Here is a 14,861-nt window from a genome sequence, read left to right as displayed (position 1 = left end):
ACCTATATTCTAGTTATTATAAAAGATAGCATAAGATTCTCTAAAAGGTTTTTAAAAATTAACTTTAGTTTAATTTATAAAATAAATACATGCATTTTTAGAACCAAGATAGTGTTGTAAAATAAAACAAATGATCATAATTGGGTCACAACTCTAAAAAGTTAGAGAACTTCTAACATGAAATTTATATAAAGATAAAAGTAGAATCTATCTTGTTGTTATAGAGATAAGGATATACCATGGTATAGTCAGTGTATTAGGGGGCTACGTGTTCCAAAAAACGCAGATTTTAGGGATGAGATCAGAAAATGTCGCCATGTGAAATTCAAGCTAATTAAAATCCACATGAAAATGTATGAGATTGGTACACTCCGCACCTGGCCGTGGAGCCGGCCACAGTCCCAGGAGACCAGTTACAGCAGGAGAGCCTCAGGGAAAGCATCTCATCCGAGGTGGACCCAGGCAGCTGTTTCACAGATCTCCTTGGGCACTTGAAGCTAAGGATAACCTCCTGATCAAGACTGGAACAAGGACCGTGGAAGGGTGACCTAAGAACAAAGGGTGAACTCCAGGCCACAGGTCTACACTGACCATGTCCCAAGTGATGTCCAGCCAGATGCTGAGAGCAGGCCATGCTGTCTGTATAGGCCCTCAAGAGGAGGCCAGGAACAGATTGCTTCCTGCCCTGAGCACCAACCTGGCCCCCCAGTGTCCATACTATACCACGGAAGGCTGGGGGACCCAGGTCCTGATGGCCCCCATGCCTGGCAAGGGACAACCACTCCCCAGCAAGAACAGTTATTCCCTGAGGGACACCCCTGGGGCAGGACAAGCAGTACCAACAGTAACCGAGTTGAATCGCCTCCCCCAGCCCAGAGTGCAGCAGGACACAGGGTGGACTGATGAACTGGCTTCCTCCGTTGGTTTCTCCCTGGAGAGCCTCAACCAGATGATCCTTGAACTTGACCCTAACTTTGAACTTCTGCCTTCAGGGGCAGAAAGCCTCAGAGCAAACCCAGCCCCAACCCCCAATGTCACAGTATCAAGGAGCAAAAAAGAAGACCCTGAAGTGTTAGAGATCAAGTATATTGAGGTGACATCTGCCAACTCGAGGTGCCAGGAACCCCCTCAGTGCTGTGCCAGTCCCTCAGTCATCCCTTCCTGTGGATCACCTCTCAGTGGTGGTATCCTCCTCTGCAGAGACACCCCCCGTGAAAACAGTGCCAGCAGAGAGAGCCTCATTTTCTCTGGGAACCAGCATAGGGGACATCACCACCTGCATCAGCAGCCTCCACCTCCAGTGGGAGAGCAGTCATCTCACCACTTGCCCTCCCCCGGTACCTCCATTCCCCATCCCAAGAACAAGAACCCTGGTCCTCAGAGGGACAGCTTTCTCCTGGAAGCTTCTCCAGGCTCAGGAGCTGTGCCAAGGCCTTCACTGGGGAGCTGGGCACTGCAGAGAGGCAGTGGGGCTTCTCTGTTGTCCAGCAGCCCAGGCTCCGACACCAGCTATGCCTTTGGCAGCAGCTAGTTTCTGCTCTCCACCACCACCTCCAGCCACCAGCCTGCCTACAAGTCCCCAGAATGCCCCAGAGGCTCTTCCTCCAGTATCCACAACCCTGGCACCTTGTCTCCCAGTGGGAGACCCAGTTACTTCCACCTCCAGAGCCCTGATTCAGGACTAACACCACCAGTCTCCACTGTGGGTCAGCCTGTTGGCTCACACTCACCTCCACTGCAGAAGGAGCATGCCAGCAGCTGCCCCCCATCAATTGCTAATTCCATGGTGGACATCCCCATTGTGCTGATCAATGTCTGCCCAGAACCAGGCCTTGCTTCTCCACAGCCTCCTCGCCGACATCATAGCTTTGTCTGGCCCATGGTTGATGCTCCCAGCAGTCCCTATGTAGCCCTCAGAAGCCACAGCAAGCAGAGGGTCCCAGCAGAGACATTCCACCACCAACCATGAAGTTTGTAATGGACAAATCCAAGTATTGGTTTAAACCAAGCATAACTCGGGATCAAGCAATCGACCTGCTAAGGATGGAGGAGCCAGGTGCTTTTGTGATCAGGGACAGCACTTCATATCGAGGGTCCTTTGGCCTCGCCATGAAAGTTCAGGAATCTCCAACATCCCTTCAGAGTGGATCAGGAGCAGACAGCAGCAACCTTGACCTCATCTGACACTTCCTCATTGAATCATCAGCCAAAGGGGTGCACCTCAAAGGGGCTGGGGAGGAGCCCTACTTTGGCAGCTTGTCGGCCTTTGTATGCCAGCATTCCATCATGCCCTTAGCCTTGCCCTGTAAGCTAATCATCCCCAGGAAAGAATTGGGAGGCGGAGATGGGGCCTCAGATCCCCCAACAGACAGCGAAGCCTCTCGATTAAAGAAATCAGCCAGCTGCCAAGCCCTGTACCTGACCTCTGTGAGTGTGGAGACACTGACCGGGGCCATGGCTGTGCAGAAAGCTGTTTCCACCACCTTTGAGAGAGACACCCTCCCCACACCTACTGTGGTCCATGTTAAAGTCACAGAGCAGGGCATCACCCTCACCGATGTGCAAAGAAAAGTGTTTTTCCGGCGCCATTACCCACTTGCCACCCTTCATTTCTGTGGCATGGACCCAGAGCATAGGAAGTGGCAGAAGTATTGCAAACCTTCCCAGATTTTTGGCTTTATTGCCAAAAGTTTGACAGAGCCTGCAGAAAACGTGTGCCATCTCTTTGCTGAATATGACACTGTCCAGCCAGTCTCTCTGGTCATTGATCTCATGGGCACCCTGCTTCTGGATACAGAGAGGATGTAGGTGTAACAGGAGGTGTAGAGGGCCGCTGGCCAGGGGATGTACCCCCATTTCTCCCTGAACCTCAGGGTGGCAGTCCCTTACCTATCTCTGCATGATAGAGGAGAGAGGCCAAGGCCCCACCTGACTAGCCCCAGGAGGGTCCAGGTTGCCATCTCCATGGAAGACTGGAAAGAGAATAATAAAACTAAGTCTGGAGCTAAACCTTCTAGACATTGACAGAACTGTCCTGGTCAGGGGTTTAGCTCTTCAGTAGAGCAGAGTGCAACTCAAGTAATATGTACTTAGCCCCTGCAACAATGGGATGGGAAGGGTTCTGTCTCTACTTCAGTCTAGCTCCAACACAGGGTCACAGAATCTCTCGAAGTGAGTTCACCTAGCCAATGCTATACTTGAAAGCAGTTCAGGTCAGCTCTCCTCCCCAAGACCCTCACACACAGGATCACCACCAGCCTCAGCTTCTAGAAAAACTGAAACCTGGGATCAGAACATCTTATCTGGGGATTCTTAACCTAGGATCAATGAACTTGGTTTTTAATAATATTTTGGTAACTAAAAAAAAAAAAAGAAAGGAAAAAAAAGAAGAAAATGTATGAGATTAGCTGACTGCTGAAGCAATCCATTCTAAGAGACTGTATGTAAATGTTTAAGAGCAGGTTGTCTCTCCATACTTATCAAGGATTAGGCAATATCCCACATCCCATCAAGAAGATACTGATCCAATGTAATTAATGTAAAATAACTGTAATTTTGAAAATTGTAATTTGTGAATGGTAAATGCAAACAGAAGGGTGAGTAGTCTGCATGGAGTCTAGAAATAGGAAAGTCAAAATGTAATAATTTGTCAATGTGTCTCAAGCAGCGTCCAGGAGAGTGGGTGCTTTGATTCTTATGACTCATAACAGTTATCAAGCCAGAAATATCCTTAGAGTAGAGAAGGGCAATTACCAGCCTACTGTAGCTTGATAGAAATGTCCTTTAAGAACATGAAACTAAAGAAATGTACTCCCACCTCAATTTTAACAAAATTCTCTCCTGCTAAGCACACTTCTAACTTTCAATTTATTTTGTCATTTAGACATATCAGAAAGGAGTACTCTTTGCAATTGACCAACACAGTTATCTTGACAAAATTAATTCCAAAGTAAAAATGAAAATATCCTCAAGGATTATTTTTCCCCTTCCACCAGTTTTTCAGTACTTTCTTAAGATAAATTTCCACATTTTAAAATATGGACTATCTAGTTCTCTAAAGTGACTTTGGTCTCAACCTATTAAACAATGGACTTTTGGTGAATTAATGAATGAGCCTGGCATCTTATAAATTGGTTTATACTACTGACAAAAGTTTTATATATTAAGAGGTCTCAATTTCACCAGATGTGCCAATTTAATAAACTTGGTAGCTGTTGTTACTTTACTATTGGTCAATGTTAACAAATGTTTACTAAGTGCTCTCTAAGTACAAGCCTCTGCTAAGCACTGTAGAAATTACAAAGAAATAGAAATTAGTATACCTGAGTTCTAATTTTGGCTTTGCCACTCTGAGTCTTAGTTTTCTAGTTTGTAAAATTAAAAGGTTGTATTAAATAATCTCCAAGGTCTTGTCCAGTTCTAAAATTCTATGATTATGTAAAATTAATTGCCCCCAGGGGCGGCTAGATGGCACAGTGAGCAAAGCACCGGCCCCAGAGTCAGGAGGACCCAAGTTCGGTTCTGGCCTCAGACACAACACCCACACAAAAACAGTAGCCATGTAACCTTGGGCTAGTTACTTAACCCCAATTGCTCTCCAAAAGGAAAAAAAAATAATTGCCCTTACTCTCTAACAATTTATCACTTAATTGTGAAGATAAGACATACACATATGAAAAATAGCTAATAATGAGAAATATGTATTATAGGAGTTCAGTGACAAGAGAGACCACTTTGGGTTAGGATAGTCTGGCAGGCTTGACAGAGAACTGGGGTTTGATCTGAGTATTAACAGATTTGAAGGAAAAAGGAAAAGACATGAGGGGCAACATCCTAGTTGGATTAGATTAGAGACAGTTTGTAAAGAATTTTAAATTTTAGCTAAGGAATTTATCTCTTATTCATTCATTCATTGATTCAAAAAGCATTTATTAAACCCCTACCATGTCCTAGGCACCTTGTTAGGTGCTAGGAATATGAGGACAAAAACAAAACAGCTACTGCCCTCAAGGAACTTATAGTCTACTGATGGAAAACAAACATACTCAGATATACCCACAAAATATATGAGGTACATACAAAAGTTCTTTGAGAGAGGACATTAAGGAGATACTGATGAGAAAAAGCCTCATGTAGGAAACTGAGCTTGATCTAAACTTCAAAGGGTGTTAGGGATTCTAAGTAGTAGAGGTATCAAGGGAATGCTTTGTAGGTATGGGGAACAATTTATGCATAGATGTGGAAGTGGGAGATGGAATATAGGTACAGGGATCAGCAAGTAGATTAATTTGGTTGGAATGTAGAGTATGTGAGGGGGAGTGATGCAAAAATCAGTCTGGAAAGATAAGTTGGAATCAGATCGTGAAGGGTTTTGCATTCTAAATAGAGGAGTTGTTTTTTATCCTAGACAACTGAAACATCTTGATCAGGAGAGTGGCATAAACAGATAAGTGTTTTAGGATTATCCGTCTAGCAGCTGACAGAAGAATAGACTGAGTGGAGTATAGAATGGAGGCAAGGAGAACATTTGGAAAGCTATTGCAATAGATTCTAACATAAGAACTTGGGCCCCTGAATTGAGGTGGCAAACATGTAAGCAAAGAGAAGGGATAGTTTTAAGAGGTATCACAGAGGTACAATTGACAAGACTTGAAAACTGATTGAATATTAGAAAGTAAAGAGTAGGGAGAATGAAGAATAGAATATGACCCTTATGTTAAAAATATGGGTAACAAGAAGGATGCTATTGTTAGTGGTGCCCTCAAAAGAAATTTAGGAGAGGGGTGGGTTTGGGGGAAAGATGAGTTATGTTTTGGACATGTAGAGTTTGAAATGTCTATAGGAATCCAATAGGAGATGTCCAATGTTGGTAGTAGGGGACTGAAACTCAGTAGAGACTAGAGCTAGATATATAGATATCAGAATCATCTGCAGAGAGATAGTCACTGCACCCATAAGATCTAATGAGAACACTAATAGAGAAAATATGCAAAAAAATAGAAAGAAAAGAAAAGAAGAGGGATCAGGAAACAAGGCTCGTGGAGAGCAACTGAGCAGTTGTGTTCAATGTTTTAGGAAGACTAATATGGCCATTATGTGGAGAATAAATTAGAGAAGTAAAAGACAGAAATGTCAGTTAGGAGTCAACACCATGATGTAATGGGAAAAGAAAAGAACTGAATTTATCTTCAGGAGACCTAAGTTCAATTCTGGTTTTCTTAATTTCTGCCTATATGACCAGAACCTCTCTGGTCTTCAGTTTCCTTGTCTGTAAAATGAGTGCTATTTATGGTCCCTTTCAGATGGAAATTCTGTAAACCTATTGTAACAGTCCAAGAATTAAGAAATAAGATCCTAACTAGTGCTGTGGTAGTAGGAAGAAATTCAATCAAAATACATTACAAAGGACTTGGCAAATGGTTTAACATGGAGAAGCTGACAAAGATAACTCAAAGGAATGTTTAGGCTAATAGTGATAACACTCAGGGAATATAGAAGTTAGAAAAGACGGTAGGCTTTCAAGGGCAAATAATGAGTCATAGACATTTTGACTTTGATCTGATGGTAGTCTATCCAAATTGCAATGTCCAGCAAACAGTTGAAGATTTAGGACTTTTCTTGGGAGAGAAGATATAAATTTGGGAGTCATTCACTCCAAAGTGATAGGTTAGACATTTGAGAATAAACATTCTCCAAAGAAAAAACACATAGAGAGAAAGACAGAAGGTTAAAGCTTAAACCTTGAAGAATGTAAAGAAAAGCAATGTCAGAGAACCCAAAAGAGATGCTCTTTGAAGAAGAGATAACTGCCATTCTGTAAAAAGAAAGATCAAGAAGAATGGGTACTGAGAAAAGTCTACTGGATTTGGCAATGGGAAAGTCATTACTCAAAGTTGTTGATAACTTTTAAGTATTCCAATAAAGTGACTGAGGCATAGAATTAAAAAAGGAGGGGCAGCCAGGTAGCACAGCGAGTAAGAGCACCAGCCCCAGTGTCTGGATGACCTGGGGAATTGAATCTGGCCTAGGACACTTAGCACCCACCCAGAAAAACCTGTAATCTTGAGCAAGTTACTTAACCCCAATTGCTTTAAAAAAAAAAAAAAAAGAATTAAAAAGGGAATGGATTGCCTTTTGACACAGTAATAACACTAGTAGGCTTATACTTTAAAGGTACCAAAGAAAGAGAGAGGGTGGCTAGGTGGTGCAGTGATCCAGTCTCAGACACTTAACACTTAAAAGCTGTGTGACCTTGGGCAAGTCATTTAGCCCCAATTGTCCTGCCTTCCCCCCTCCAAAAAGAAAAGAAAAGAAAAAGAAAGAGGGAAAGGGTTTATCCATACAAAAATATTGATAGCAGTATTTTTTGTTGTAGCAAAGAAATGATTAACCTATTAGTTGGAAAATGACTGAACAAATTATGGCATATAAATGTAATGGAATATTATTGTGCTATAACAAATAATGAAGTGAGCAGGAGAACGATTTATACAATGACTAGAAAAACAACTATGAAGGATTTGAAAACTATGATCAACAATTTGATGAATTATCATTCCAGAAGAACAATGAATCATGCTTTCCAGCTCTAGGAGAAAGGTAACAAACTAGAAGTATAGAATAAGACATATTTTTATCCTCAGAAAACATGTGGATTTGTTTTGCATGACTATACTTATTTGTTACAAGGGAGGGGTTTTGTTTTTTTGGTATTTTTGAGAGGGGATTGAGAATAGACAGGAAGAGAAGTGGGAGGGAATTGTAGTGAAACCTTTTTTTAAATGAGCATCAATCAATTATTTTTAAAATAGAAGAGAGAAGTACAAAGTTCAGAAGGGGACACAAACAAACAGGGTAGTGCTGGAATTATCATGTTAAATTTAAATTACACATACACGCACACATTCCAGTTTGTACAAAGTGAAAGGGAAAAGATAAACTGTATATAAGAGTTTGCACTTTCATATACAATTCCCTTTTTGTTTTTCTGTGCATATTAAAATGTGCATATTGATGGTTAGAAAAAGAATTTTTTTTAAAGAAGGATGTTGAGAAAATAGTGGCAGGGGATTGTAAACCACTCTGGCAGTTCGGTTGTACAATGAAGGAGAAAAATAGTATAGTAGTAAGAGAATGCAGCAAAATCAAGTTTGTGGTTTTTTGGCATGGGAAAAACCTAAGCACATTTGAAGACTACTTATGCATTTTGTATGTTGTAGCAGTTACATTAGAGAGTAGTCAACATTCCCTTTGATCTAAACTAATATAAATATTACTAATTTTGTGGTTGCAAGCTTCTTTTCTCTTTAGAATTTTTTTTTAAGAATGTGACATTCTAATCAAATAAGAGTGTCTTACCTTGGACAAATTTAGGGTTTAATCTATGTGACATTACCCTTTGGTTTATAAGTAAACAAATTAAAAGACTGAGTTAACTAAAAGTTGTTAAATCCTAAAAGGCCATTTTAAATGAATTTTTATTGCTATCTTTTATTTTTATGTTACCTAAATTTCCTTTTGTATTCCCTTCCCCACATCCCTATCTAGAAATCCATCTGCTAAAATTAAGATTTTTTTCAAATGAAAGAGAAATAGGAATTCAGCAAAACTAATCAACATATCAAAAAGAAGTCTGCCATTCTTATAAGTTATTGTTGATAGCTTTTCTTTTTTAGTTCTCTGTGTTGATAGAAACATCTTAGAACATAGGAAATCCTTTTTTATTCTTTTTGTATTTCAAAAGCATTGTTTTTTCCTTATGTTTTGAAATAAGCTGAAATAAACCTAATTGTTTTTGTTCAAACTTCCGCTTATATGGAGTGTAATTATTCCAGACACCTGGGTTTGTATAAAAGATTATTGATATCAGTTGCTCAAGGATTTTTAAAAACTAGCTACTATTATTTCAGAACCAGCAGAGGGAGCACAAAATATTAGGACATATTTTTGCTGGTCTTTTTGACATCATGCATAATTGTTGCTATATGTATAAGGACAGAATTAGCCTTGGTTGATGCTCTTGGTGACTTTGTGATTCTATGCTTTCTCTTTTTTAAAATTCAGTTGTAGATTATTTAAATAGGATAAAGTAGAATCTTGTCATAGCAATGCTCACAAGAGTAGAATTTGTAATTTGTTGTTGTTCAGTCATGTTCTACTCTTTGTGACCCCATTTGGGGTTTTCTTGGGAAAGATATTAGAGTGGTTTGACATTTCCTTCTACAGCTCATTTTACTCATTTTACTCATTTTACATTATGAAGAAACTGAGGCAAACAGGGTTATATGACTTGCCCAGGGTCACACAGCTAATAAGCATCTGAGACTGGATTTGAACTCAGGTCTTCCTGCTTCCAGGCCCAGCACTCTATCCACTGCACCACCTAGATGCCTCCTAATCTTTTCACTATTCACTTTTCCACTCACACATTATTTACTACTTAAAACGGACATATTTCTGCTTTGAGTATATATAACAATCCCATATCCTCAAGGAACTTAAAATCGAATTTTGAAGATAAAACATATATGCGCATGAAGAAGGTAATATATGCATAAGGCTGGAGATAGTGCACACTATAAAAATTCAGAGCAAAAAATTTACTTTTCACTAAAACTGTCAAGGAAGCTTTCACAGGAATATGGGATTTGATCTGAGCTTTTAAGGGGTAGACAGAATTTCAATAGATAGCATTCCAGATCAAAAGAATCGAAAGAGGAAGGACAAAAGAGGCAAGAATATTGACATGGATTTCTTTTCAAATGTTTTCATTCCCTAAAAGAATAAGATATTAAATGAAACAAAATGAAAAGTTTTGCAAACCTTAAAGGATCATATAAATGCTAGCCCTCATAATTATAATTTTTATTTATAATTTTTTATTTTAAGCTTAAATACAAAATAAGAAGAAAAGAAAAGCAAACTTAAACGCTAATACTAAAATAATACAGAATAAGAAAGGGGAAAAAAGAATTGCCATGTGCACAGCAAAACATAAGAGGGGATTCAAAATATACAGCAATAAATTCCCATTTCAAGAAAGCCTACATAATAAATACTACGAATTGTGTTGAGAGCTGTCCATCTCTTTCTTTGCTTCCTTGTAAGTTTTCTTTTATTCTTTGCTGCGCACTTTTTACTTTGTTCTTTTTCCCACTTCCTCTCCCCACCCAAAAGGCTACAATTAAACATGGATATACACACATACAGATATATGCCTACATATGGATATGCATACACAAATACATAGACTTACATCTATACATACATACATAGACACATACACACAGATATATACATACACATATATGCCTGTACATGCCTACACTTACACATACATATACTTAGCAATAATCATAGTCATATATAGACATATACTTTCATATGCATTTATGTAAGACTGTGCTATACTTCTTTATCCTCTGTTTCTCTGAGGGTAAATAACCTCTTCCTTTATAAGTCTGTCTTTCCATATTTTTCCAAGTCCACCAACTCATCATTCCTTAATATTATCATTCTAGAGCTTGTTATTAATTTTCTTAGATGGTTTTGCTTCTCCTTTATGACACATTATCTGTATTGACAAATCTTGCCTACTTTGAAATTTTTACCTCTAGTAGATCCTGTTGTAATTTGATTTTTGACATTAATCAAAAACAAAATGTCAGGTAGGTAGCTATTATCTCTACTGATTTCACTGTTTTTATATGGATCATATCATAAGTCCCCCCAAGCTAAAGTACAACATGTAGGGTATATACACAAACCTAGACCAATAGAGACCTTGCAAAAAACCTATATTCACTCCAAAAAAGACACAATAGAGGAAAATCCAGGATTTCTAAAACCTCTATTACATTACTAAACCACTTCTTCCCAACTTACTAGCCTTTCCATCTACTCTGTGCCCACACACTTTCTTTTCTTACATACAGCAAATTTTTATCAATTATGCATCAATCCTATTTTTTCAGTTTGACTCCCTTCAATGCCCTGGCTAACTTCAGGCCAGTACAGAAGTGTTCATGACATCAATTCAAAATTCACCCCAGCTACTCCACTTAACCCTGACAAGCAGAAGTTTTCTTGGCAAGCATCCAATACAAAATTCATGCATTTCTCCCTGATCTTTCTTCACCCCCAAGGCCTGCTGTGCTTTTCTTTAACACTATGAATGTTCCTAATCATGGGATCTAAACCATGTACAATGGCAATTACAGAATTTCAAGTTAATTTTAGTGGTAGTATTTTCATTATTGAAAGAATTTGTCCTAGAAATGGCTTTAGAGCTAGCAGTGTAACTCAGTAATTCTATCTAAGCCTATAATAATCAGACATGGATTTTTTTTTTACAAATGAAGATATAAATCCAATAACCAGATTTGTCATGGAGAGTAGCATTAACCAAAGAATCTTTCCCCCATTCTCCCTCCATTTTCAGACCTTTGTTGTTCATTTTTTTCCCTTCTCCTTAGTCTCACTACCTTATTCACTATCTTGTTTTCCTTCCATTTAAAAAAGTGTCCAAGTATGTATGTCCAAATCAACACCATCAAAGAAGAAAAATGGTGCAATTATCGAAATAGTGAAGATAAAGAGAAAAGAACTTGTTCAAAGTACCCTCTTCAATTAAACAATAACTCACACTAATAGAATTTACAAAGCATTTTTCCCATAACAGTCTTGTGGTAGGACAAGTATTATTATCCCCATTTTATAGATGAGGAAAATAGTATAGGTCTTGTTTGAGTATTTTCAGTAACTTTTTTCTCTTTTTAAATATTTTATTTTTTCCCGTTACATGTAAAGACAATTTTCAACACTCATTTTTAAAAAATTTTTTGAGTTTCAAATTTTCAGAAGAAAGGAGTGGGACTTGCTATTTCTCATGACAAGGAATCAGAGGAATGGACATCAAGTGAAACTCACTTTTAGCTCAAATGAGCAAAGGAAGGTCATGAACATTCAAGCATGGACGCATGCAAAGAGTTTGGTGTGGGAATATATCAGACTTAATAGAGAAACAGGTTGGGGTGGGAGGAAGGGATTAAAAGGGAGAATAATACCAGGGAAAGAACAGGCATAAGCAAAATAAACTTCCTACTATTTAAAGGAAGAATTTTAAAAGGGAAAGAAAAGAACTAGAATCTAAGGATATGCCTTAGATTGCTTCTTTGACAACTGGGAAATAGATGAATGAATTTCAGTATTTGGATGAAATAAAATATCATTATTTCAAAAAATATTTTAAAAGAGACAATTTCAGAGAATTATGAATTAACGAAGATTGAAGTGACCAGAATCAGAACAATGTAAAAAGGGCCAGCTTCATTGTAAAGAAAAGCAACTTTGACAGATTTAAGAACTCTGATTAAAATAATGACTAGTTATGTGTCCAAAGGATGTGTGATGAAGGATGCTACCCACATCTTGGCAAGGAGGTGATGGACAGAATATGTTGTAATAGTAATGGAATTTAAAGATCCCCCTGTATTGGCTTGGTTTTTGGATTGATTGTGTTAAAACCCAGAGCTTGTGAGTCCCGCTTGTGGGATGGACTTGCTGATGTGAAAAGAGAGTGCTGAACTGGGAGGAGCTGGTGACATAAATTTAGAAAGACACAAGGAAAGAGAGAGGCAGAAGAACTTTTTGGAAGCAGCATCTTGGAGGCAGAGAGAGACAGAGAGGATTGCTGAGGGCCAGTTTGAATTGCCCAGGACTTTTGAGAGCTGCCACCCAGAGCTGCCAAGGACTAAGGAGACATGGCTGTTATGCTGGTACTTTGTCTGTCTGTTTTGATGTTGTTTTGCCAGATTTGTTCACTGGTGAAAGACAGTCCTGTTGTTGCAGAGGTCCTGGAACCTTACTGTTGGTTCAGAGCTCCTGAGACTGTTCTGCAGACAGAGTGAATTGTGCCCACTGGTGAAAGCCAATGCTGTTGTTGCAGAGGTTCTGGAACCTTGCTGTTGGTTCAGAATCCCTGAAGAAGGATTTTCTTGTTGTATGTATGTATACAGAAATGTATACATATTGTATGTATGTATACATAAATCCTGGAAGAGGGGTTTGCTAGTGTTTTCAGGGGTCCTAGGACTGTTGTGCAGACAGAGAATGAATTAATGAAGACACTGGCAATGTATCTTGTGGCCTTGCTAAGCTTTGTCTCCCCAGGAACAAAGATTGCTGAGAACTTGGCTCAGGTCAAGTTGAAGAAAAGACCTCTCTTTGGGTATTAAATGCTGTGCTTAAGCTTGTTGTAACTCTGGGGTAGATTCAATTGTGATCCAAGGGTGGGGAACTTTTGACTTTTTTTGTGCTCTGTGATTGAACAAATGAATGTACTTTACTTATGATTGGAAACTAATCTCCATTTGAGAAGAGGGGCTTTGTGGTTGACTAAATGAATGTACAGCCTAGGGGTGGAGTAGTACTTAGAAGAGAGTCTTTGGGATTGACTAAATGAATTATAATGTCCAGGGGTGGAGTAGTACTTAGAGATTATTGAATTATACTTGGTGAATGATGTATTTTGAATTATGCTATATTTTGATTTTCTCTGTTCTTAATTTTTCACTGAATAAAATGGAGAGCACCTATGCTGGTATTTTGAACCTTGGGAAGTTGCCTTTGCTTGGCATTACATATATAGAGATACATTTTTGGATATGGCCACTATGTGGATTCATTTTGTTTTATTATGATTTATTACATGGGTCATATTCTTCCCCCTTACTTTCTATTAGTTAATGGAGGGCAGGAGGTAGGAGAGTAAGCAATAGTGATGTTCCTCCCCCTGCCCAAACCAGAAAAGAGTGTTACTAAAGCATTCTTTAATGCACAGGAAGAGAAAAAAAAAGTCCAGAAGGAAGCCTAGACAAACAGGACAGCTTTAAAAGTAACATTTAAAATTTATAATATCATTTTTTTAAAGCAGGAGGTATGAAATGGAGATTCATAACTTAAAATAGAATCCTATTTTTGTGTTCAGCTATGTGTATGGAAATGCTCTCTTTTTTGGCGTTTAAGTTCAAAATAATAAAGAAAAATAAGAAAGTGATGAACACCATCTGCTCTAGTGACACAACTGGGAAGCTAGCAATGGAACTGAATTACCAGAGATAGAGTTTTAAAGGACAATGGTTCCAGGAGCTTAGCTGCAAAAAATAGAGCTGCGGAAGGCAATGAACAGTGCCTGTACAGAGCTACTAGAATTTGCTGATAACTCCAGGAAGTAGAGTAAGAAGTAATGTGAAGCAGTGATGACTGAGCAACCTGCTTGGACAAGACTTATTCAGTGGGAACATCATATTTCAAGAAATTATCAAGGAAAATTGTCTTGATATCCTGGAACTAGAGGGCAAAATGGAAATTGAAAGAATCCACTCATTACAACCTAAAAGAAATTCCAAAATGAAAACTCCCAGGAATATTATAGTCAAATTCCAGAGCTCCCAGGTCAAGAAGAAAACACTGCAAGCATCCAGAAAGAAACAATTCAATTATTATGGAGCCATAGTCTGGATTACACAGGATTTAGTACTTTCTACATTAAAGAACCAGAAGGCTTGGAATATGATTTTTCAGAAAGCAAAGGGGTTAGGATTACAACCAAGAATGACCTACCCAACAAAATGAAGTATAATCCTTCAGAGGGACAAATAGATATTTAATGAAATAGAGGATTTTCAAGCATTCTTAATTAAAAGACCAGAGCTGAATTCTTTTTTAATGACCTTCAAATACAAGGCTCAAGAGAAACATAAAAAAGAGAGAGAAAAAAGAAAGGAAGGAAGGAAGGGAGGGAAGAAGAGAGAGAGGAAGGAAGGAAGGAAGGAAGGAAGGAAGGAAGGAAGGAAGGAAGG

At 38.7% G+C, this 14,861-nt stretch overlaps 1 pseudogene; it reads left to right on the top strand.

Annotated features, from left to right (window-relative positions):
* The first annotated feature begins 412 nt into the window (after positions 1-412).
* On the top strand, positions 413-3,318 carry LOC138168516 (tensin-4 pseudogene; annotated as a pseudogene).
* The last annotated feature ends 11,543 nt before the right edge of the window (positions 3,319-14,861 follow it).

Source organism: Petaurus breviceps, unplaced genomic scaffold (assembly GCF_028583685.1).
Source record: "Petaurus breviceps papuanus isolate PSGF00001 unplaced genomic scaffold, PetGlider_PUasm1.0 37, whole genome shotgun sequence".
In the NCBI taxonomy this organism is placed as follows: domain Eukaryota; kingdom Metazoa; phylum Chordata; class Mammalia; order Diprotodontia; family Petauridae; genus Petaurus; species Petaurus breviceps.
Note: the sequence above shows the minus strand (reverse complement) of the source record. Positions and strands in the feature narration are given on the sequence as shown.